This window comes from Melospiza melodia, chromosome 2, assembly GCF_035770615.1.
Source record: "Melospiza melodia melodia isolate bMelMel2 chromosome 2, bMelMel2.pri, whole genome shotgun sequence".
In the NCBI taxonomy this organism is placed as follows: domain Eukaryota; kingdom Metazoa; phylum Chordata; class Aves; order Passeriformes; family Passerellidae; genus Melospiza; species Melospiza melodia.
Window position 1 is genome coordinate 123,442,010 of NC_086195.1, and position 25,255 is coordinate 123,467,264.

The window sequence follows — 25,255 nt, forward strand, 5'->3', positions numbered from 1 at the left end:
AACTGGAACAAAACCCTAATCTAGCCTTTATTAAAGTGGAGAAAAATCAACTTCCTTTCACTCTCCCACTCATTTTCCACCACTGTGATTTTCTAAATTTCAGGCAGGCCTGTGACCAAGAGCTACAGGGCCAAAAGTGGCTGGATGTGCTATATTCCTGGCCCAAATGGAAGCAGGAAATACTAAACATCTTGCATGGAAGCCTGTTCTCATCAGGTTTATAGCCCAGCTTTTTTCATCAAAAGCAGTGAGGATAGTACACAGTTCAGAAATGCATCCAAGCATATGGGAGTCTCTCTACACTAATCCTCCTTTTGAGTTTCATCCAGCACTAAATCAGAGCCACACCGGAGAGAGAAATAATGCAATAGCTTGTGGAAAATACATGGCTCCTCTCTGTTAGGGTATGGAAAATCAAACATGACTCACTTTTCTCCTTAAAAATTGTTGGAGGAATATTAACAGCATAAAGTATGACAGAGATTGGAAAAGAACAAAAGCCAGATACCTTTTAAACTTGCCTGCCCTGGGACTGTACATCCCTGGGTAGCCTTTGCTGGGACAGCAACAACAATCTTGGAAGAGTAACAGGATAATGACACAGGTGACAAAACTCACCTGAGAGGCTAAGAAAGCACCTCTTTGCAGAGTTAACCTGCAATGCTCACAGCATTGCAACTGCAGCCACCACTTTGAGAGGCCCCCGAGATCATCACTGCTGGAATTCTGGGGAAGAAGGGATGCACAGTCATATTTTCCCAGACAGAATACAGAGCTCTCTGTCTGGGGGAGAGAAAGGGCTTTGCTGAGCTCATCCAAGGACAAGAGGGCCCTATGGCTGCACCGAGGCCCAAGGAGTGTGCTGTCAGTGCTGCCTTGGAGGTGGGAGCACAAAAGGCAGAGTGCTGACACCCCACTCCCCACCACAGCATCTGGCCTCACCTACTGAAAGCAAAAACAGAAAAAGCGATAAGAGGAGACCTACACCAACTTCTCAAGATGCTGTAGCAGGGAAGCACAGGCTGACCAGGCCTTGAGCCCTTCATTCCCTTTTCAGTATGTCAAAAGTAAAAAAAATTCGAAATACAGCCCTGATCCACAGGCTCCAAACGCCACTCTCTGGACTTCAGACAGGGACAGAAATGAAAGTTTTTAACAGAGCTTGCTTCAGGAGTGCTGATGTGTTTGGGAGCTGAAAAAGAGCTGTCAGCAGACAAAATGATGTGGGTAGTTAAGGATACAAGTTAGGAGAGGCATTGGCTATGTAATTAGCAACAGGAAAAATAAATGCAGCTCCAAGCACACAGGCAGGTACACGTGCAGAGCCAACTTGGAACTTGTAAACAGCCTATTGTTTCCATACATCAACATCTTCGAACTTGAATTTTTCTTGATCACATTTATTGCTTTTTCCTGATTAAAAGGAAATTACAGAAATCCCTTTTTTTTCTTAATTTTCTAAAAGAAAGAAATCAGTATTTGACTTCTAGCTCTTGAAAATTATTGACCAGAATCTTGTTTGGCATAACTCAGCTTTGCTATCATAGAATCATAGTTATCAGGGAATTCTAGAATCACAGAATTGTTTGGGTTGGAAGGGACTTTAAAGACCAACTAGTCCAACTCCTCTGCCTTGCACAGGGACACCTTCCACTAGACCAGGATGCTCAAAGTCCCATCTAACTTGGCCTTAAACAATTCCAGAGATAGAGTATCCACAGCTTCTCTGGACAACCTGTTCCAGTGCCTCACCAGCTTCTCAGTGAAGGATTTCTTCCTAATATCCAATCTAAACATACCCTCTTTCAGTTCAAAACTAAATTGCCATCTACAAAGCAGAGCATCTTTACTGAGGCTTAAGATTTTCTCCCATATGCTGTTTCTTTAGAACAACTTGTCTTCCTCTTTTTCTTTTTTTTCCTTTTTTTTCACAATATGCATCTGGTTTAAGGTGACTTTTTCTTTCCCAGCATATGGAGCAGAATGATTATGATGATTTAGATTTATTTTAAATCACAGCCTACTAAATGGAAAAATAAATGCTAATATGTTGATATTGTTTACTTCTGAATGAATTATTGATATGAATGAGTAGTTGCTTCTATCATAATCAGTCTTTATTAAATGAATATATTTTGAATTAGACATCCTTAATTAAGAAATCACATTTTTTCCTGAAAATTCTTTCCCTGGTGCTAGTATAAAAAATACCTTACATTACTCAATGGAGAAAAAAAAGGCCGGTGAAATTATGCTATTTTTTATCTTTTCCTTTGCTCTGTGAATTTGGCAGTGCTTTGTGCATATTCCCTTTCACTGCTTCTCTTCTCTAATCAGTTAAGTGAGGCTCTTTCCCCTCTGTTGTTTGTGTGGATCTGTCACATAGCACCTAGAGACAGAAAAAACCATTTTAAGTAGGAAAATGCAAAACACAAAAACTAAAGGATTGAGGATCAGATACCTGAAACTCCTCTCAACATTTTCTTTCAAGCTGAGCACGTTTCAGATTAATAGTGACTCTTTAACATAAATAATGATCTAATGAAATAAATATGAAATAGAAAGAATCATAAAAAGAATTTTACATTTAAGAATGCCATCTGTGTAACACTTAGCCTAACAATGAAATCATTTCAGTGCCAAAACAGCTCACTCTCCTTCCAGCACAAGTTACAGGAGAGGGTAATGGCTTTGTAAAATGGCATAAAAGTCTGAGCTCAATCACAGAAGGAACACCTGGGTTCAAACTCACTCTGCTTCACATAGACAATGGGTCTCACACATGAGTTTTGAGCTCACCCCTGCTAATGTTTCCACCTCGAATCATCACGAATTTTTCACAAAGCTGACGATTTTTATTGCAAGGATATAAGATTTTGTGGGTCAAGGTGAGGGAATCTTGCAACAACTGATTCTCTGCTTTCCAGCTGTGTAATCCAGAGTCGATATTGTCTGGCTGAAGTGCACAGGACTCAGAAACAAGACCCTGTGTAAGTACCTCTGTCGCAAGAAAAATTCCTTCATTCCCTCACCTAGGACTTAACACCAGAGCAGCAATCAGTTTGGGGCCAGCGTCCTAAGCTGCAGGTCTGTCTGGGCACGCACTGCGTGGCAGAACGGAGACGCTGTTTCTGTGAGCAGGGAAGCCAAGCTCTTGCCATGTGCAAGGCGGCGCAGCAGAGCCATGCAGAACACAATGGAGATTGTTTGTTTATACCAGCCAAAGAGAAGGGAACATATTTGTTTTGAGTGAGCTGTGTTAGAATACATATTGTTGTATATGCCCAGGCCTCATTACGCCATGCTAGTCTTCAATATGGATCAGATCCTAAAACTGCTCGACATACTGAAATAAATGTGAGTTCTACCCACAGAACATCTCCAGACTTAGGCCTCATGTCTGTCAATGTCATCTCAAAAAAACAAATGTTCAAAGAAGAAAAACAACAAAAGTATCTTAGAGACTGTGGAGGATGCTCACGTGTGGTAGATGCCATTCAAGGGTATGCTGAGGAATTACTTGGAGAGAGAGAAATCCACACACCAAGACTGGAGAAAAGAGTGGGCCTGAAAAAAAGGAGAGAGAATGAAGCTTCATGAAAGAAATATTTCTTACTTGTATTTCAGAAGTTCCTTCACATCAGCAATAAGGACGCATTAACATCTCCTCAGGCAAAGGTGGCCACAGCACAAATTTTGCTTAAAGATATAATCGTGAGGGCATTCACAGAGGAAGAGTTAAAGTGCTGTTCAGTAAACAACCTGAAGTGCTGTATGCTGTATTCATATAAGGAAAGGTATGAGCCAACGGAGAGAGATGTTCAGCTGCAATCAAAGAGGATCTAAGCCTAACTGAGCGCTCACATGACAGTTGGGATCATTTCGGATCCCTTCCAATGAAGATAAAATAGCATCAAAAGCAGAGAGGGGTTTTTTTTTCTTTCTTTTAAGGATGAAAACACAACATCATTAGTCAAATTTACTCTGAACTTCCACCTCCTCATGTTGATTTGTACTCAGGTTCAGTAAACATATCTTTCCATCAAGGTAAATAAATGTAAAAGCCCATCAGTAACTTAATTGCTTAACGATGGATGCAGTGTGGGGTGTAACAGTGTTTCTGACTATACTGTTCAAGTTAACGACCTCTCAAAAACACCTATTATACAGCTTGGCAGTAAAAAAAAAATCTGTTCCTGCTTGGAAATCTGCTTATAAAATTTCAACCTTTTTTTCCTGATGTTGGGGATGGGGCAGAAACCTCTGAGGACAATTTTTCAGGTGGACTGATGTAAAATGGAATTTATTCATTTGAGATGCCATCCTTTGTGGGTCTGCATGACCCAGGAAAATTGGGCTCAAGAGAAGTGGGGAATCCACAGTGAGGGCAAAAGTTACACAGCCTGGGGAAAACATCTCCAAATTAAAATGCTCGTGGTTCTGAGTGGGACCATTTTCTGGGAGGGGTAGAGGACTGGGTCTGCAGATGTCAGGAAGACGCCTGATCCCGCATGCGTAGCACACACCTAGGGACATCTGGAAATGTGCCCTCCTCCTCTGTCCTTGCACACCTAGAGCACTGGACTGAGGACCCGTGAGAGAAAGCAGTTGTTCCCATTAAAACCAAGGCGTTTAATAGAGGTGAAGGCAAAATCAGCTCTCCAGTGAGAGAACAGTGAGGGTGGAGGGTATGCCAAGCATCTGAGAGTGAAATCTGGCTCACGGTGGGCAGGCAGGCTCAGTGCAGAGGCACAGCTGCCAGCCTGACATGATGGATCAGAAAAGCTGCTAAGGAGCTGTGAGAGTCCGGGCAATTGAAACAAAGCAAAACATGAAAAGGCAATAGGTCAGACCTTCTTTGCAATCTATCAATTAAACAAGCATCCACTTCCAAAGGAGTATGATGTCCTAAGCAGTAGACATCCCAGCACGTGATTGCTACTGTGATGGAGGGACAGGCTTACCAAAAAGAATTAATAATAATAATTACTAGTAGTGCTAATAATTTGGTTGAAATTGTTCTTTAGTGAACCCCTCTGAGGAAATAACATGGTTGGGCATTTTGGCTTAATTCTATAGTCCCATACCAGCTTTACTCAGCCTGTTTAAAAACAAAGGTGTGTTCAAATCTGTCCATTACATGGGAGGCTTGTGCCAAAATCTTGCCCTCCTTCAGTTAGGCAACAGTGGTGAGTGCCACAGAGTTGGCTTCAGCTGCTTTCTCCAAAAACCCTGAAGCTTTCAGAAACATTCATTTCTGCTGGCATCACTCAACAGCTCATTGTTAGGATTTGTACTCATTGGCATGCAGGAACTGAGACTGATGTACAGGGTGATCCAGAGTGACAGCCTTCAGCCCCAAAAGTGGATACCTGCTTCCCTTAGAGTCCAGCAACTCACACTTGACTCAGAAGGATATATACAAAAATTATCTTTCCTCTCTTATTTGTGCGTGCTAAAGCTAAGTGTGTTCAGCCAAATTAGCAATCAGGCAAACTGTGCATGCAGAAATCTGCACTCGTACAAACTGTGCATTTTTTTGTAACATTCCAAGATTAAATATCTTGACAAAAGATGAAAACCCTTTAACAAATTTGCCTCTAGAGAAAAGTAACATTTTTTTATTCCATTTACTGTCAAACGACACATAGTTGAACACAGTCCTATAGGTTGATTTGTTGCTTTAAATAATGTCACTAACATCCAGATATCAATGTGATGGTACAGAAAAAAGAGTTCACATTGAGCTAGATTCAATTACAGACCTAGAAATTGAAATTAAGTCTGATGCTACATGCTTAATTCATGTTTGTGTGACTGAGAAAGGGAGTATCTGGTTTACCTTGAATTTCCTGCCTTAGTGTGGTGAAAACATGACCCGTCGCATTAATTAAAAAATAGTTTACAAATGTAACTTAAGTGGTATTGCACTGGCAGGAGGAGACAAACACCTTTTTGTCCTTGACATGTTATGTGATATAAAGGAAGCTGTTCAATAGCTTTTTCCTCGATTCCAAGGTAGGTCTTACAATTCCCACTGAGGAACAGGAACAAAGGTATGATGACACTTCGCAATGAGAAGCCAAAGATTGTGCTTTACTTAAAAAAAAATTTAAGCATTTATCCCTCAAAACCCATAACCCTCTTCTGACCACACCGTTTATACAGGTGCCTATAGGTAGCTGTCACATATGTTATGCAGGTCTATATTTATCTAATTTGAGCATGTTACTCAGGTTGATATTTTCACGTTTAATACCCCAAAATACCATATCACAGCAATGGACTTTCAACCAGCACACATTTGACTACTGATTTCACATATGCGGCTGGGACTAACTTTTCTCCTAATATGGTGATGGCACAGGCACTATTTAAATGATTCCTGAGCCTCGTAAATATACACCAGATGTATCTTTTGTAAATGTTACATTTTTCAACATCTCAGCATTTGTGAATAGTTGAAAGCGATGCCAGCCATGCTTTAATGGGGCACAGAAGCGTACTGCATTCAAAGAAATGGCACACCATTGCAATAGTCAAAATTACAAGTGCTGTCAAAAAGCTACATTTTTGCTTTATTGATTAGCACCAGGTAACACAGTGCTTCACATAATACCTTCATACGTGCCTCTTTCAGCTGATGATGTTTCTCTGCACATGGACAACACAGAGAGGGATGTGGAACTTCCCTGGGGCTGCTCTGGGGAAGGAGAAGGGCAGAGGGGCCTGGAGAGTCACATGAGGCCAGAGGTGGGGGCAGAAGGGCTGGGGGAGCTGCCACTCCCACAGCCATGGTCCCAACCCACTGCCATAAGGATGTGCCCACCGTCCCAGAGCTGGGGAGGGAGCAAAGCTCACCTTTCCCACAGGTACCGATGCAGTTTGAAGCTACGACACATTTTCCTGCAGCTCAGGCTTCTGCTGCTTGGTCCTCCCTTGTTGCACAGGTAACTCAGCACCAGGGAGAGGTATCTCTGTTAGGGACCTCTCTGTGAGCACAGGGCGAATTCAGCATAAGAAGAAGCCACCTCCTGGGCTTTTCCAGACCTCTCTATTTTCCTAAGCTTTTCCTGGCTTTCCTGTGTCATTGCAGAAATCTCACAGAAGACCCAGGAGCACTTGAGTAACAGGTTATGGGAAATGTGCTCTCTGCACCTTCTACCTCCTCACACTCGCCCATCACCACCACATCCAGACTGCCCCCACGGTCTCCCCATTAGCACCAGGCAGTAAAAGGAGCTGTCAGAAATCAGCCATCACATTTGCCTAAAATTGCAAATTTTTGTGGAATTTGTTCCCCAATTCTCTCACAGATAAGAGGAAAGATCTTTATAATATTGCAAAATTACTATTATTTGCAAGGCAGAGTGCTTTTGCTCAGTGAATTTTGTGCTGTAATTGCACCATGCAACCCAGTTCAGCAAATCAGCTAAAATCAAAGCTAGGTGACACAGGACAATAAACTTAGAGGGAATGGACTAGACATAATGCCCCACTACAAGTATTATTTCCAAGTTCACAGGCTTGCAAATTAAAATGTCCCTGGACCAGTGCCATAAGAAAGAACATTAAAAATCAGGGGAAGAGGTCTGGGCATCTGTTAGAAGAATCTAATATATACCAAATGTGTATGCTGAGCTTCTTAGATATATGCATTGCTGAAATATAGCCTACGATTAATGTAAAAGCAGAAATCTTTTAATTGTATTTTTCCATTTGATATTCAAATGAAAAAAATATATCTTATTAAACACAACGCTTGGCTTTGCTATTTTAATAAAAAATAAGTTGTTGAGGAAAAGAAAAGCAAAACTACTGATTCCTTTCCTTATGATGATCAAATGAGCCTTTCATGTTTGTATCTTATACTTCACTTTTTAGCATTTTGAGGCAAATAGCAGATATCAAAACTTAGTAAATAATCAAAGACTTATTCAGTTTTCCAAACTGTCATGCTGCTTATCTTGTAATAACTGATCTCTTAGGTAGCATAAGCTATTTAATTGCTACTGAAGATTATTTGAATGAAAAATGAGACGACATTCTCCCTTACCCCTCAAAAAGACAAAACTATATTCTTCAAAAAGACACATGCCGACAGATAGATTCTGATCTCTTCTACACATGCACAAGTGCAGTAGCTAATTTTACAAGATTTGATAGGAGCTGTGTATCTGAGATTACACCCTGTCCTCCAGACTGCACATTCCACATGGAAAATGACTTAATTTGGAAATAAATTTTGTTGCTGATAAATCCAGACTCTCAAGTCTCTGGGCATCCAAAGAACCAAACCTATTAAATTATTGTAAAAAACAGCTACTGCATTTTAAAGGGACTTTTTACAGTGTTGGCAAAGTGCGTATTCATGTATCCCCCCTGACATGATAGACTGTAATGGTTCCAGTCTGTCATGTCAACCATCTGCATATTAAACAGTCCCCAAGTACACATTGACACAGCAGACCCTAATAGCTCTGAAGCCGTAACAATCTATTGAGTCAATAATATGCATGTTAAAGAGCATCTCCTGTACTTCCATCAATATCTTTTATCTTTTCCTTAATTTCTATCTTCTTTTTATATGTATATTCAGAGTAAAAGTTTTAGGAACCTTTATCCTTTAATGTGCTGCCACAGATGTGAAACATGTGGCACAGAGAGGCACATGCAGTAGCAAAATCCTTCCCTAGTATTGGGGCCAGACCTTAAAATAAGAACTGTAATATTTTTACACTGACAGCATACATTCTTCCAGATAAGGTGGAAATAGCCCCTCTTTTCTGCTGGGCTGGACGCAGTGATAGTGAAAAGCCCGGGAAAGGTTCCTGATGATTTCATGGGCTTTGGATGGAGCCCAGTGTGATGATACTCATTTCCTATTATGCATTTCCTTCTAATTAAATGAAATAGGTCACAGGGGGAAAATGAAACAAAAGACAAATGTATTTACTTACAGTAATATCAACCCCCCAAAAACGGCAATCAAAAACAAGAGAAAAGATAATACAAAACATACTGTCTCTACATTAACTTGAAATCATGTCTGTTACCACAGTCTTAATTCATTCCTGCATGATCTTGGGATCTTTTATACCATGGAAGAGAGAGACTGTTATTTAAGCATAAGAAAATGGAGATTTTACTTCTTTTGTCTAAATAACTGGAGATAAAAATTCTAATTTTCTTTTGCTTAACTTCACCGTACCCTGCTGCAATCCTTTCGCTCCCTGATTACAGGACTTCCCCATCTTCTTCCAATCTTCTTGGTCCCTATAAGCATCACAATTTGGCTTACACATTTAAAAGTGAAACCAAAGTACAATTTGTCTTTCCAAAATGTAGACCTAAGGACAGGGAGGTCACCTGACCCTATCAGCAGATCTTAGCTGTCCTAAATTCCCTTCTCCTTTCCATTAATTTGATACCAATGTATATTTGATGCACATAGGGATTTATTCCAGCATATTCTTGATTAACTTTCACTCCAGTGAGAACAGAATCATGGTACTCTCCCTCTTGCTTTCCAGGAGTGTGCAGTTCATCCTACCTCTGCCTTGCATCACTCCACGTCCCGAAGGCACACTGGACCAGATCATCTACTTCTGTGTCTCATTCTGTACAGCATTCCTTAACTGCATGACAAGCACAGAAGGCACCTGCCTTCTATGAAGTCCTTGGTAACATCTCGTAGCCAGCAGGCTTTTCTTCCCAATGTAATGGTAGGGAAGTGGATCAGGTGTCCACATGAATGCCCAGGGATTTGCCCAGCCATGAGGCATGTCCTCAAAACCTCAGACTAGTGCATAAACTTCATCTTATATGTGTTGTCTACTGTGTGTCTTATCAGGACAGGACTTTCTAAACTATGAATAACACAGTACTCAAAAAGCCACAGTAGTCACCTTTTGACCTTTTTCACTGAAGATCTTGCAAGCAGATTTAGTTTTGGGCAGGATATGATTTTCTTCCTAAATGAAAAAAAAAAGCTATTTGAAAAAAACCTAAGCAAATGAACAAAACATAAAGAATGGGTGCCATTAAAACAAAAAAACAAAAAAAAAAAAACAAAAAAAAAAAAAAAAAAAAAGCAAAAGTCACTGAAAGTCCTGCTATGTTGCCTGTATTTCCTTTAGCTGAGGGAAGCAGCCCCAGTGTAGCTCTGGAAGTGCTTGTTCCTACAGAAATGGTTTGTTGTCAGGTCCTCTCTGTGATGCTGCAACTCATCACCAAATTATAAATGAAGCACAGTCTTCTCTCTATAATATTATGGGTACAGCTATGTCCATTTGAGGAATATAGGTCCTCTCTGGACCTCCTGCAGGAGCTCTCCTGCTATTCACTCTAGTACTTGCTGCAGAGCGACCCAACAGCCTAGACCAGTCCAGCTCTGGTGAAGGCAGTAACATCACACAGCAACCACACAGCAGGTCTGGATAATTTATGACATCCCTTCCTCCTCTGACACTTCTGTTTGTGCCTGATGAGCCTTTTAGGCTTCCCAGAGCTTAACAGAATTACCAGGCAATGGCAAAGAAGGACAGGAGGAGAGCTGCTGGCCCTGCAGCCAGAGTCCTTTAACAAAAATCCTCTGCACCAAGGGTTACTGGTAGGTCACACTCACTCTGGATGGCAGTGCTTCTGGGAATTGTTCCACTGATTTAAGTGGATAGGTTGCCCAGTCCAACTCCATGGACTTAGAGCAACCGATACCTGCCACCAAGCGAAAGAAGAGCCACCAGCCTTGGTCCGTAAATGAGATCGGTAAGAGAGATGAGAGGAGGGCAACGAAGGAAACATAATGCTGTAGGTGAAGTGCTCCATGTTCCCCCAGCAACCTTCTTGTGGGTGATATGAATGTAAGGTGGGCTCGCTTCCTGCTGCCTCGTCCCCCTCCTGCACAGCCTGTTCCACACCCAGCTGTAGCTGAGCCTACCCCAGGCTGGCCTGACCCTGAATGGAAAAATTCCCAATTACTTCAGTGAAGAGGGCTCTGTGTCATCAGACAAATGCAGGAGAGCAAAATTTGGGTAGGGCTATGATTTCACTGCCTGTGTGCATAGGATGTCTCCTTTCCTACACAGAGGAACGCTGGCCACCCTTCCCACTTTTTTGGTTCTCAGTGTTCATCACTGCACCTGGAGTTATCTCCCATTTACCAAGGAGTTGATTTAAGTGTCTGACTCAGTCACATATGTTTGGCTCCCTTATTCAGAGTAAGATTTGGCCTACTAGCTGTGAAAACAGCTTATATCACATGTGCTGCAAAGCCTAGCCAGAACAGGCTGAATAAAGGATGAAGTTTAATCATGGAAATGTTGACCTACAAATAGAGAACAAAATGTTAAACCACATGGTATAGGGTGCTGCACGCCCCAAATATCAAGGAGAGATAAGAAGAATTGAACACATTTGGAAAGTAAAGCTTACTGTTTGGGGTTTGGTTGGGTTTTTTTTTTACTTTTTCTTTCTGCATATTCGGAGAGTCAGACCCACACTGTTCCCGCTCGCAATGACACCCTGGCATCCGAAGAACAACATAACACCCACCACAAAATGCTACTGCTGGCTGGCGCTGTCTAAAGCAGCAAGGTTTGGTGAGGGAGGTGAGACTGCCAAAGGCAGGAGAGTGGGGGAGTCACAGAGAGTGGGACCCGGCCGCCAGCGTGACTCCAGTCTGTGGGACCTGTACAAACTGGGGAGAGGTAAATGTGACGAGGATCAAGACCCCTTTCATCTTGTGTCCTTGAAAACTAGACCTGAGTTACCTCTTACAGCTGGGGAGTGGAGGGATGTTGTCATTATTTACACACCACCTTTCTGCTGGGACATCCTCACCTTTGTGTCTTTCACACAAAGAAGGGCAGTGTTTTTGTCAGAGAATCCATTTCCATTTTTAATCACAACCATCACACAGGCAGTTAATCTCATAGGATGGGAAAACTTTCTCATAGGCTTTATTTAACATAATTTTGGGTATTGCAAAGGACAAAGAATAATTTTTTTAATCAGTCATCTTGCTTTCAATAACTCGCCGGCTTTGTCTTTAGGTACACTACATTTTAAACAAATGTAGTTAACAGCAGCCGGCCAGGCCTTACTGACTGACAACTGTTCTTTACAGGATTTCTATGTGCCAAAGAGCTGGACAGTAATATCCATTTGGTATTCATGGAAGGTACTTGCAGAACAATAATGACAATAATTGCTTCTGATTCTTGTGTTTACAACACTGCCAAAGTATCATTAGAGCCTTATTTATAGATAATAATGCTTATTAATCACACATATTTGAATTTTGGAATGTATTAGATTAATATTCTTTTGTAACTTGGTTCTGTACTAATGCTATGAAAAGCACTTTCTGAGTGCAGCCCACTGGGAAGTGCTTGCCTCGGTAAAGTAAAAGCATCCAAGCCATCTGCAGGTGAGGGACAAAGGGCATACCTCTTCCTCAGCAGGCAAACACCAAAGCCGGACACGCCAGTTCCAGAAGCAGCTCCTTTGGATTAAAATCAGGGGCAGATGCCTGAAAAAAAAATACCGTGAAAGGTGTGATTGTAGTGTTGTTCTTGAGCTTGCTTTTTGATGCTCTATGAAAAGGTTTGTTTTCTACTGCTTTATAAAGAAACTGGGTTTGGAAGGTGAGGAATAGATCCATCTATCATCTCACTCTCTAACAGCCCATTCTACCCTATGGGTGAGTTTAGCCTGGACCTTAGAATTCCTTATCGGTCAAGAGGTTGGCAATGAGAAATATAGGAAATATACTGCAAGAAAACACTCTTAGTTTTGGTTATTAAATAATTCCAACTCTATCTCAACACCTTCTACAATTCAATAGCATGATAGAAGAAAAACAGATTTTTTTAAAAGACATTTTCAACGTGTGAAAGTGCCACCCAAATCTAAATACCAAACGCCCTATATTCACGTCCTCCTTTGTTTCCCTGTAGCTCATTACAATGGTGAAAAATATACCAAAGCAACTTACAGTACCAAACTCTCCAATTTTTAGTGTGTGACCAGCACCATAAATTTGTGTTTAAATAAATAAATTCCAGAACAGTGTAGAATGTTGCATTATTATTATTATTTTAAGATAGTCCTTCAAGTAAATTTGCAGAGGCTCTGTCAGCTTAGAGACAACATTTCCATCTGTTTGGTTGGGTTTTTTTCCTTTTTACCCGCCGCCGATGCAGTGTAACTACTCTAACACCAGAAAGCAAAGAAACCAGGAAGCGGGGGAGCGGGTGTTGTTTTTTATTCTGTGTGTCCATTTTGTGGTTTTTATGGTGCTCCCTGCACATTGAGGATAACCTGTTGCTAAGTGTCACAGCCCCATTGTCTCCAGGGATCTTTTACACTGACAGAAAAAAGAGAAATAATTAAAATGCAAAGCTTTAAATTGTGAAGAACACTTGTGGCTTTACCGCAACTCCCCCAAGCTGCCCCTAGCCAACATGTTTTAGCTCACAAAATTACAAAGTGATGTTGCCCCTTTAAAATGTTTCACCTATTAATATTCCAGTGTGCTTTGCTTACTGTTTTTAGAAAATGCCAGTATTGAGGTTTCCCAGGAATTTCAAACCTATCAAGACAGCCAGTGCTGAGCACAGACCAATCATCTCCAACTGAAGCCAGGATTTAAAATTTTAAAAACTGTAATAGAGAGATTAGAGACAAAACCAAAGCGCAAAGTTGGCGTCGGGATGCGGAGGGAAGCCCTGTCCCTATGGGTTCCGCACAACAGAGCAGCCCTCCCATCCCAGAGACACCAGCTCCTGCTGGGGGCTGTGGGGCCAGCTTGTCCTGGGCATTGCTGGGAGGAGGGTCACGGCTTCAACCACCACTTTCAGACAACGGAATTATTTCTCAAATGTGGGCACAGGGCACAGTTGCAGCTCATTTACTATCCAGTCAAAACAGATCCCAAAACTTGAAAGTCCTGCACTGAGGGGACTTTGATCAATAACTAGTCATGGGTTTTGGTTCTTCTGCTAGCCCTCTTCTGAAAAGAAAACCCATAGCCCCCGGTGCACACAACCTGCTACAGCATTCACTGGCACAGAAGCATGTGCAGATTCCCTCCTCTCCCAGCCATTGGTGGCTCCCTGAAAAGTTTGGTATATTTTCCTTAGGTTTCAAAGTGTCACAGTGCAAAAAGCTGTCCCTCTAACAGGTGTGTGAAATCTGCATCCTATTCTTTCCTAATAGTTATGAAAATAGCTAAGAGAGTTCAGTACAAGGATCCTAATTTCAGAAAGGCAAATCAGCAGTTTACAAAATCATAATTCACCCTCTGCAGTTTACAGACTTCTTATTTTCTTAACTGAGTAGTGAACAATGATTTCTATTGTTTCTGTCTTTTTTTTTTTTTCAGGGCAATAGTGTTTTAATAATTTTTTCTACCTCTTAGAAGAAAAAGGCAAAGCAAACAGTTATCACATGAGGAAAGGTACATTTGCATTTTATATACATATAGCTAATGCTAAACCCACACAAAGATAAAAACAGACATTTCCAGCTATAGAATTTTACTATTTATTATAGCCAGACTTACACAAGTCAAATCTCCATGACATTTGACTTTCTAAAGAAAAATTGCCACTTTTTTTAAATACTGAGTTTTCACAGTTCTCACTGAAGTTAAATGAAGGTGTGAATGCCCAATGCCCTTGAAAAATAGTCGCTTTCCTGCAGTATCCCTTTTCTGTTTCTATCAGAATCCCCAGTATGAAAAAGCTGTCCTTCTTGCACAAAATAAGTAGATGACAAAATAAACACTGTTCACATGCACCAGAAATTTCAGCATGAGTTAGGGTATGCAAAATCAAGTCTCAAATAAAATCTAAGCAAACAAGCAGCAAAATCACCCTCCTAACATCAAGCGAATTTACTACAAGTTGCATTTTTGGATTTGTAGATATGGGATAAGAAAATCAAGACAGAAAAGTATTGACTGGCTTGTTCACTAACTATATCTCAATAGTAACAAATGATTAAAAAGGAAAATTCAACTGGAAAAGTTTTAAACATAGAGGAAGTTTCATAAGTGTCTTTTTGTAGTATAATTTTATTTGCTATATTTCTCACTAGGACAATATTACTCTGCTTGTATTTAACATTGAGTTTATTGTCAAATAATTATTCTTTCTGTTTTCGGATTGCATTATTGTGTATTTCTTCCTCCAGATGCGTATCATGAACATTTTTCTTTCTTAGTTTTATATCATATATAGCAACTAAAGCCTGGAATTTGTAGCTTCCCATCACCTTCATAGAACTGTAAGATACAAGCGGGAATAAAAATAAAAACATACCTTATTATCAAGTAGTATGCTAACCAAAAGGAGAAAAAAAAGCTTTGTGTATTTCTAAATAGTCCTCTAGGAGTCTTATACTTCTACTACATGCTATATATGGTTTCTCCCCCTGTTATGACATCTCTGATTATTAAAAAAAAAAAACTTTCAAAAATGCTAAGGCACAAACCTTTGTATGGAATACTTTTAGTATGCTTTTTATTCTGACAAGATTAATAATTATCCTATAAGCATGACACAGTGTTTTAAAATGTTTTTCCTGCTATGAGTTAGGATTGTGCACATAAATGTGGAAAGAAAGGTTATTTCACAGCAGAGAAAAGTATATTTAAACAAACTGTGATTAAATGGCAAAGCTGCTTAGAAAGGAAAAGCATGGGTTTTTTCTCACCACAGCTATTCTGAATTTAAAATATGCATAGTAAGTTTCCAAAGGACACTGGGCATTTGTAATGAAAACACAAGCTACTGAAATTAATGAGAGATAATTGAGAGAACCATAGCAAATGTCCCAGAGCTTTGGCCAAAACTGGACAGAAAAAGATCCGCTTGTGTAGCAAGCGATAACTGCGTGCCCTCCCTACCAACACCACTCTGTCTTCTGTGGCACCTGCAGCCAGCTCATGGTGGGAGCCACTGGCTCTGTGGGAACCAGTCTACAGACTAACCAGGCTTTTGCTGTCCTTCAACAAGACACCTCACAAGTGCTGACAGTCCTCATGGCAGCCTTAAGTCTTTCCAAGAACACACAACTGCCTTTTCTGCTAAGCTCACACACATCCAGCACTTCCCATCGATGCAAAGACACAGGTATGGGGTTTTTGGTCGCTCAAAATGCTCAGTAATGTATGTCCTACTTATCAGTATGTAGTGACCACAATTATTGCTGGCCTGATTCACTAGTCAAAGTGTGTAGGATGTAACCCTTAGACAGCTGAGGCATAAGGGCAAGATCAATGTGGCCCTCATACCTAACTCCATTCACATCATATAAATGTAACAATAATCTCTCCACTGACATTAAGGCCTAATGGAAATATTTCAGGGAGCAGAATGAGAGCTAGGTCCTGCTCATTCCAATCAAACAAAACTCCACGTAGCTTCAATGAATGGGACAAGCAAGATTTGGCCCATCTTGAGCAGCACAGGTTTGGCTTCCAGATGCTGAGCTGTACCCACTCGTTGGAGAAGGACAGTGAAACACTGGAGCAAATAGACCTTGAACTAAGGAGACCACCAAGGGTAACACCTTGCCTGCACTTGAACGGATGGCAAGGCAAGGAGCACCCAATTTGCCCCTGAGCTTTAGTGCTGGGCTTCAACCATGGTACAGTCTTTCTACTAACTTTACTTGAAGGAGTAATTTTAAAATAATTTAATGCCAAGTGCCAGAGGGCTCACTTTTTCACAACATTAAACTGAATCACATCAGTTCCCATTCTAAATATAAAAGATGATTGCATTACTTGACTCCATACTTTTTATAAAGGTCCCATTGTGGTGGGGTTTCACAAGGTATAAAAGCCCATACAGGTATTATGGGCTATATCGGTCCATTTCATCTGATTAATCATCTGCTTAAAAATGTTTTTCTTGAATCATAGTAGAAAAAATAAAATAAGTATTCTTTTTTATCATTTCCAAAATTAAATTTATATTCCATAATGACCGTATTTCGTGTGCAAAATAACAAGATATGCTTACATACCTGACTTCCCTCCTTTAGTGAGTTGCTTCATTTGTAAAACATTGCATATAAGATTAGAACCTAAAATGAATTACTTGGTTTTTCTTGATATGAAATCTTGTTTAAGTTCACAGCAATTTTAAATATGATACATTTAAAATATTAATATTTCCCATATATTATTCACTGACTTTCAGGTTTCATCTCAAGTTAGTGGCACTTCATATTTCAAAGGAAGAACTGTTTCTTTTTTTCAGTACTAATGTTCTATTAATTCACTTTGTAATATCATTCTGGTTCAGACAAATAAAATTGCACTAAATTGCTTATGCCAAGAATCGTGCTAAAGTTGTTGGCACTATATAAAATTCCATATTCCATTACTATTTTATAAGTTTTTTATATCAGTGGCATCTTTTTAGGCATAATTCACAGTCCCATTTAGTTAGTTCTAGAAAGGCAAATACACACAGAGGGATTTTTATGTTGAGATGGGGGTGTATATAGGTATTTACAGTAATGTTTGAAACTAAAGTGACTTTTGCAGTGTATCAGATACCAACTCCCAGTGAACTACCTTAATGACTTTTCCTTTATGAATATTTTTTGGTTTGGGCAGTTTTCTCTTCCAGCATGTTTTTTATCACACACATGTATAAACATATACATATACACACACATACATATGCACACACATACATTTGTGAAAAATAAATTTGTGTGCATACAGAAATACTTGAAAGGCCTCATATGCATATTATGCAACATATGCCATTCATGTATTCACTACATACAAAAAGAAAATTCATTTTATAGATACAAATAAAATATGCTAAAGTAGTCCTTAAAGGACCCATAAAGTCCTAAACATAGATGGATTCTTCATCACATCCGAAGAACTGAAAGAACCATGGATAAATCCAATCTTTTTATATGTTCATTTATATTTTATACTTTTTACATAAAGTCCACGTGGCCTCATAGCTATTTCCAGAGATGTGGATGAAAGTTACACCTGGATAAACTGAAAACTTGAATGAGTAATGCAGCATCTAATCCCATGAAATGCCTTGCTGAAGTGAATAATTACTAAGTGCTGTAGCAAAAGTAGCAAACAGCAGTAAAATCACCTGTAAATAGATGCAAGGAACTATAAATACACTTTAGCATTTGTATAGTTGACTTTCTCTGACTGATTTCTCTCATCAAAATCAGATGTTCAGGAGGCAGAAATCCAACTCCAAGGAATGCAGATTAATACATATATATGAATATATAGTCTGTGACTAAGTTTGCAACATTGTTAATAATGTATGCTCCTTTTCTAATGCCTAGTATTTGCTCCCTCGGCAATTTTAAAAATAAGAAAATTTGATCCAACTCTTTCAAAAAATAAATTGCAAAATAACTGATGCAAATCCCTGTCACTTGTGAACACAATGAAATTATACAGAAAAGAGCAAATGCAGGAGAGCCTCCTCCTCAAAAATAGAAACGAATGCCCTGTTCCTATACGGTCCTCAAATGGCAGAATTTTGAAACATGGATTAGACCTCAAATGCAAATTAACTTCGGAAGGCAGGGAGAGGGGAAAAAAAATCAGAGACATACCAAGTCAAACACTCCTTTTCCTGCCTATCTCGTCCGCAATGGTAAAATAGGCTAAACAAAACAAGTGCACATCAAGATACAGCCAATTAAGGAACAGAGAGCGGGGGGAGAGGGTGGAGAGGAAGGCACCTCACTGAGCACATGGGGAGTGGGAGCTCAGCATCCCACCATACCTACCTTATGAGTGTTCAAAGGAAGACAACTGGGGTAAATTGGAGCCAGCTTTGATTTTTGCCATCCGGTTGCACCCGGGATGCGGGGGAGAGGGGTGGGGCAGAAGGGTCGGTCTGGGCGGAGGTAGACGGGTGATAAAAAAAGTGGGGCTAAATACTGAGCGAGGGTGCCGAACGCTATGCAAATAGTTGGTCTTTGTTTGTCGTTTTATTTTTTTGGGGCGGCGGGGGGTGTGAGAAAAGGCACCGTCAGCGGCGAGGTGAGCGGGTCCCCGCACGGTCCGCACCCGCGCGGGGCAGGGCCAGGGGAGTCGTGCGGGAGCCGCGGCGCGGGGCAGCGCTGCCCCCCGAGGGGCGCGGGGCCGGGCGGCAGGCGCGGGGGCCGCGCCTTCCCGGGAGCAGCGGCCGCTCCAGATGGGGAGAGAGGGGGTGCGGACCCCCCCCTTCCGTCAGTCATCGCCTCCCTAACCCCCCGACCGCTCCCCCCCCCCCCCCCCGTCACGGCTGCCTCACCGCTCCCGGCGGCTCCCCGCTTAGAAATGGAGACCGGCAACTCTCACCAGAGCTCGCCCGCATCCCACGGTCCTGAGGAAGGAGTTTGGGGCGGCGGGGGGAAGCGAGGCGTGGGGAGGGGGGGTTGTTTGAGAGTGACGGTGAGGCGAGGAGGAGGAGGAAGGAGGAAGGCTGGGAAGAAGGGGGTGGAGGGAGACGGCTTCTGAAATGGAGCCAGCCTAAACGGGAGACGATGCTGGAGCAGGGGCTGCGTCATTTCGGGGCTGGGAGAGGGCTCAGCTCCCCTCCGCCGCTTCCCTGTCTGCAGGCAGGGAGGACAGATTACCAGCAGGCCAGGGCAGGGTGCGGGGCGCTGCGGGGTCGGGACCACCGCCGGCCGCCCTTCTCCGCTAGCCCCCGGGGCCGGGACGGGGAAGGAAAACCCCACGCTGGGAAAAGGGATAAGCCGCCTTCGGTATGCCTAGCGATGCCAGAAAAGACAGGGGCAAGGAGAGGACTCCGGGACTCGTCGGCCACAAAGCAGTAGGCAGGACGGGTGGGGGGGCCGAGACGAACGGGGCCCGAGGCAGGGCCAGCTCCCGCGGAGGTGACAGGGTCCCGGGACGGCGAGGGTAGGAGGAATGATCGGCATTTATAACGCCGGGGGAGGCTCACAGCCTTTCAAAGAGTTTCAGCTGGGTGAGTGGAAATGCCTTCTGCCCCCTACACATATGGAAGTACAGCGATCTTGGGGGAGGGGGGGGGGGGCGGGGGGGAGAAAGCAAATTTTCTGCTGGACAGTGGATCTCTTTGAGCCTATTGTTATGTCCTATGGCAGCAATTAAAAATAAACTTTCTTTCTGCAGAGAGGAAGTAGCAGAGACTGAGGGTCTGAAGCTAGCAAGTGGCCAGCAGCTACCCTGATCTTTTCTGGCCCATGCCAGCAGGGTGGTGGCCTGGCCCTGTACTGAAAGACTGAGGGCACAGTATGCTGCATGTCTGAGACTTAATAACTGGCCTGGGAATACCTTTCCTTCCTTCAACTCTTCCCATCCAGTCCAACACAGTTTCCTTCTGAAGCTCATCCCCTCAAAAGCTTTCTAAAGTCAGCTTCAAATACTCATGTTCACATATTTTTAATTTTTTTTTTTATTATTTTCATACCATCCCTGTGGTCCCATGTTAAAAAAGCAAAGCTGCTCAGTGGCTTGAGACCACAGGTGCCATCATGGAGGTCCATAATGAGTATCAGTAAAAAGCAAGAGAGAATTAAGTCCCCAGGCCAGATTATAGTCCTGGTACACAACCATGTACAGCCTTGTCCAAGCCTTCTACAGCACCTGCCACAGCAAAGGTGTTGCTTGTAAAGTCCTGACAATATTGACCATAGTCATTATTGTTATGTGCATAAATATTTTGGCTTCTTTTATGACTCTGCGCATGTGTGTGTGGGCAATATCTGTGTGCATGCTCATACAAACACATTTATATCTATGTATATATTCAATAGTGATGGGCCTGTTAAACTGAACAGTGATTTCTCTCCTACAGATAGTTGTATAATACACACATAGTGATGATACCTAAGGTGTTTGGGGGTGGGGATGCATAATATCTTATAAATTTGAAGTTTTTATCAGGCAGAGCAGATTACTTTAAGCGTTCAATTTCTCAGCGATCCAATTTTATTAGGATTTACTATCATTTGTGCTGCACATCCCTGGGGAAATAATGCTTTGATTAATGTAATCCTGGGCTGGGATCCGCCACATGCCCCTCTCCCAAGAGAAGGGCCCTGTTTGACAAACAAAAATAGAGCAGCAACTATTGCAATCTGCACTCACCTTTCACAAGCACATAGACCCACATGCACACACAGACACAAAATATAACCTTCTCCTCCCCCCAGCCCCAAATACAATAGCAGCATCTCAAAACAATGTGCACTTATTCATTTACACACAATGACTCTGATTCAATGTGGGCTGTACAGTCCAGCCCTCAAATGCGTAGAGACGGCCCAAAAAGGATTCTGCCCTGTCCCCCGCTGAGAAGCTGAAGCATCTCTGGGAAGCTCAATGCTTCTCTGTGTTCCAGGCCCTCCTTGGGCTCCCAACATTTCTGCCTCTTTGTTTCCCACTGCAGGGCTTGCCACAAACCGATTTCAAGTCTTCTCCTTCAGACCCAGGAGCTGGAGAAGCTGTCCCTCCAAGGCTCCCTGGCACCTACTGGGGGGACATGCGCCTGTCTAAACGGGCCCTGGTAAGTGAATCACAGCCAGGCACTCTGCTCAGCTCACAGGGTGAGTGGGGGAACCCAGAAAGCAACATCAAAGAGAAAGACTTGTCACATACGTACATACGTTTATAAAGGGAAAAAAAGAAGTATTCCTCTGCCTTTGGGGGTTGCTGGGGTTTGAGCATCTTTGTTCCAGCCACCACCACCACCTCCCCCCCCCGCGGCTCCCCCCCTTCTGTTTGTGTCAAAGGCTGGCAGGAACAATAGCGTTTAAACAGAAGTAAATATGCCCAGATCAGAGCCCAGCCCCAGAGAAAGGGAAAGCTTTCTTTATATCCCTAGGTGAACTGGCCGTTGTTCCCCCTTTTCCTCCTTCTCCCCTCTCGCCCACAAAACAACGCCCATTCCCGGCAGCCCAAATAGCAGTTTAATGTTGAATTTCTTCCTTCCACCCTGCCGGAACAAAGCAGGTCCCACTGCGCCTGAGGAGGACATACAGTGTCACAAAAAGGGCTCTGGCAGCATTCGGGCCACTCTTTCCCAAGTCCGGAGTAATAAATCCAGGGGAAGAAGGAGGGGAGGGATCTACCGTCTGGAGATAAGGAGGGATGCGGTTTGCGCCAGGGTTTTCAATAAGCTGCTGCTCTCTCCTTCGTGTTTACCCACTGACCCCCAACACGGTGACTCAGCGATTACAGAGCACTGGGTGTCTGCGTGTGTAAGGGTGTGAAGGGGAGCGGGGGGATTTCCTCCCCCTTTTCCTTTTCTTTTCTTTCCTGATGAAAAACGTTGCAATTACATTTCTGCATGCTGATCAGAGAGTTCAAATAACAAGCCTTAAACGCGTTATCAGGCTCTTGTTAAAGAGGGAAGAGGGAAGTGAAGGGGGGAACAAATCCAGAGGTATATGCCTGGATGTATGCATACCTATATAGATACAAATTTAAATGACAGACCGCTACAAGAAGAGATGGGCCGTTGTTCGGACCGAGTGCCTTCACCCCAGCAGATGAGGAAAGAGCCTCAATTTAAAACACCAACCAAACTAGAGAGGAAAGCAAGACGCACAAATCACTCCAGGGAAAAGTTATTTAGACACAATCTCTAGATTTTCCCAGTGCAAACTGACTTTCCTATCGGGTTTGATCCAGTTTTCCTGCTCCTCTTCCCTCTCCCACCCCGGGGGGGATCCACCCCTATTTCGCGATTTCCTTCTCAGAAGTGGCTCCTGCCGCCCCGCCCGGGAGGGCGTTCGCCGGGACCTTGGCGTGGCCGCGGCCCGTTCCGCGCCCGCGGAAAGGCCGGGGGTCGGGGGTCGCCCCCCGGGAACACGCGGGGTGGCTGCGGGCTTTCGGGTTCCAGCCTCCGCCCCCCACACTGCTGCCCCCCTGACTCTTGGCAGGCGGCGAGAAATTGTTTCAGAAGTCGGGTGGTGGGGCTGAATTTAGAGAGGGGAGGAGGGAATAAATGCAAGGAGATGATGAATAACTTTAACTTTTGACTGTAGGAGTCATGATGGAGTTGAGCGAAGCTGCGGGGAAATATGTCATTTAATCCCAGGGCTACTGAAGTCCCTTTTATCAAACGTCGTGATGCTGGAATTATACTGCTGTAAAAGCGACTGAGTACTTAAAAGTATCCAACATCAGGCAAATGTATAGATTGGAGGAATGGGTGTAAAATGAAGGCACGTACAAACTAATCACAGGACCGTGAAAACCCCAAGAGGATTAGATAAATATAAATAGATGTGCATTAAAAAAAAAAAAAAAAAAAAAAAAAGAAGCACGATAAATCTCTAGCTGCTGTATTCACACAAGGAGAACAGACAGCGTGTGCATGTTTGTGTGCAATGCCAAAAAGAGCAGCCTTAAGGTTGACCTACTGCAATCTGCACTGAGCTCCTCAGACAATAGACAAGTTCAAATGTCAAAAAATCTAATAATAATAACCAGAGCTGCCAAACTGCACGAACTGTTTTCTGGTGTATCACAATTATTCACCCTCATATCCACTAAAAGACTTCCAGTCCTTATGCGTGTAAAAGAAAATCTATGTAATGCATATGGATTTTTTTTTATCACATGTGAAACGCCATTGAGATGGCAAGCACGCAAATCGGAATGATATCATGTCTAATAAAAGCAGGGCTAAGGTTTTCACAGTCTCTTTTAAAAGACTCCAACTTGTAAATCCCCTTTTAATGTCGCTACATGCACAATTATTCTTATTAATAAAAATCTACATGTTCAAGGGTCTGGATTGAAACTATGTATCCCTCTGATTTTAACATCGGTGGGAGCATTAGGTTTCCATCATATGTAATGTGTCTACGTTGGGCTCAAGTCAACAGATAGATTGTTCCATTCATTTGGCAACTCTCATTACAGTCCGTGTGAGGTGAACCTTGAGCAAGACACGTTGGGTAATATCAAAATTATGCAGCTGGGAAATAAAGGAATCTTGCTTTGCATGTGCAGTTCTGTATTATTGTTCTAATTTATTACAGAACCCGAAATGCTTTGTTATGCTCAAAACAATAAATAAGGTTCCGAGTGAAGCCTTCAGAATAAAAGGTATGGATAAATGATCCGCCTGCCTATTGTGTTTATCGTTATTATCGTCAGCCTTTAAAAGTAATCTGTGTATTTTCCTATTTTCTCCAGATTGGTTAGTGTAATATCCCTAGTGCAGCTATCAACGTGGTCATAAGAACTATGAACTACAGTGTGGGTAAGCTTGCAAAACCCAGAGCAGATCGCATTAGCCAAGAACGCTACATATCTGGAAGCCAGTCAACTTCACGTTTGCAGCTGACTGCTGTATTATGCACGAATGTGTTTTACATATAGCAGACTGTATACGGAATATGTCTTTATGTTTAACATTTTAATTTGTAAATGCTAATTAGGCAGTTGGTCTCCACGGTTATATTAGTACATACCTAATCATTTCCCACTATAAGTAAATGAATACTAAATACGGTAAACACTTTCTTTTCACTATTTCCATGACAGTATCTCTTCTACATCCGTTTTCCAAAGGCGTCCATTAGGACAAAATAGGCATTTATTTTAAAAAGGGGGAGGAAAAAAATGCACTCTGTAGCACTCTTACAATTGGGGTGCCACGGCAGGCATGGAGCCGGCAATCCTGGCCGGACCGGAGTCCTCCAAAGGCAGCTAGAAAAGTTTACTTTTGCCGAATTAACTTGTTGCTCGTTTTAGCGTTAGTTTTTCTGTCGCTTGCGGTACCTAGTCGCCTGCTGCGGCTAACTGGCGCAAGCACACAGCAGAGGAGCTGCGCTTCTAAATCCTGTTTTGTTTAAAAAATAACGCAGGTTACGCTTGGAGGATCGGGGGTAGGGGGGGCAGAGGAAAGCTGGGGGAAATCCGCTCTATCCCGACCCCGGGATGATGAACTTTGCTGGGCTCTTTCAACTCAAAAACCCGCCCGCTTCACAGGCGAGGGAAATGTTCACTAAACTGCAAATCTCAAGAAAGCGACCACGTTTCTGAGGAGAATTGAGCTCTGGAAATATGTTTTAATAGTCTGGAATATTCCTAGTGCTCATTGAGCCAAACGCGGTAGGTGGAAAGTTTTGTTCATGTAAATATCTCAACCATTTTACCTCACGGTCAATACACACAGAGACTTGACTCCGTTTTCCAAATGAAACCCCACGAACACTTTAAATGAAAAGTGTAGAAAAGTGTAATTTCTTG

The 25,255-nt window shown here is 42.4% G+C and overlaps 1 long non-coding RNA gene across 16 annotated transcripts in view; it reads right to left on the minus strand.

Annotated features, from left to right (window-relative positions):
* The window catches only part of LOC134414769 (uncharacterized), a 39,492-nt gene that overhangs the window by 11,109 nt on the left and 3,128 nt on the right, over positions 1–25,255 (minus strand). For 6 of the 16 annotated variants that reach the window (XR_010026842.1, XR_010026840.1, XR_010026837.1 and 3 more), the window contains exons 1-3: positions 19,314–19,427; positions 12,451–12,532; positions 3,482–3,567 (exon numbers count right to left, since the gene is read on the minus strand). This is a non-coding gene — a long non-coding RNA (uncharacterized LOC134414769). Of the gene's footprint in view, positions 1–618; positions 2,390–3,481; positions 3,568–9,908; positions 9,930–12,450; positions 12,533–18,804; positions 18,959–19,313; positions 19,428–25,255 lie in introns of those variants that run through there. The other 10 variants (XR_010026841.1, XR_010026836.1, XR_010026838.1 and 7 more) reach the window with 8 other exon arrangements.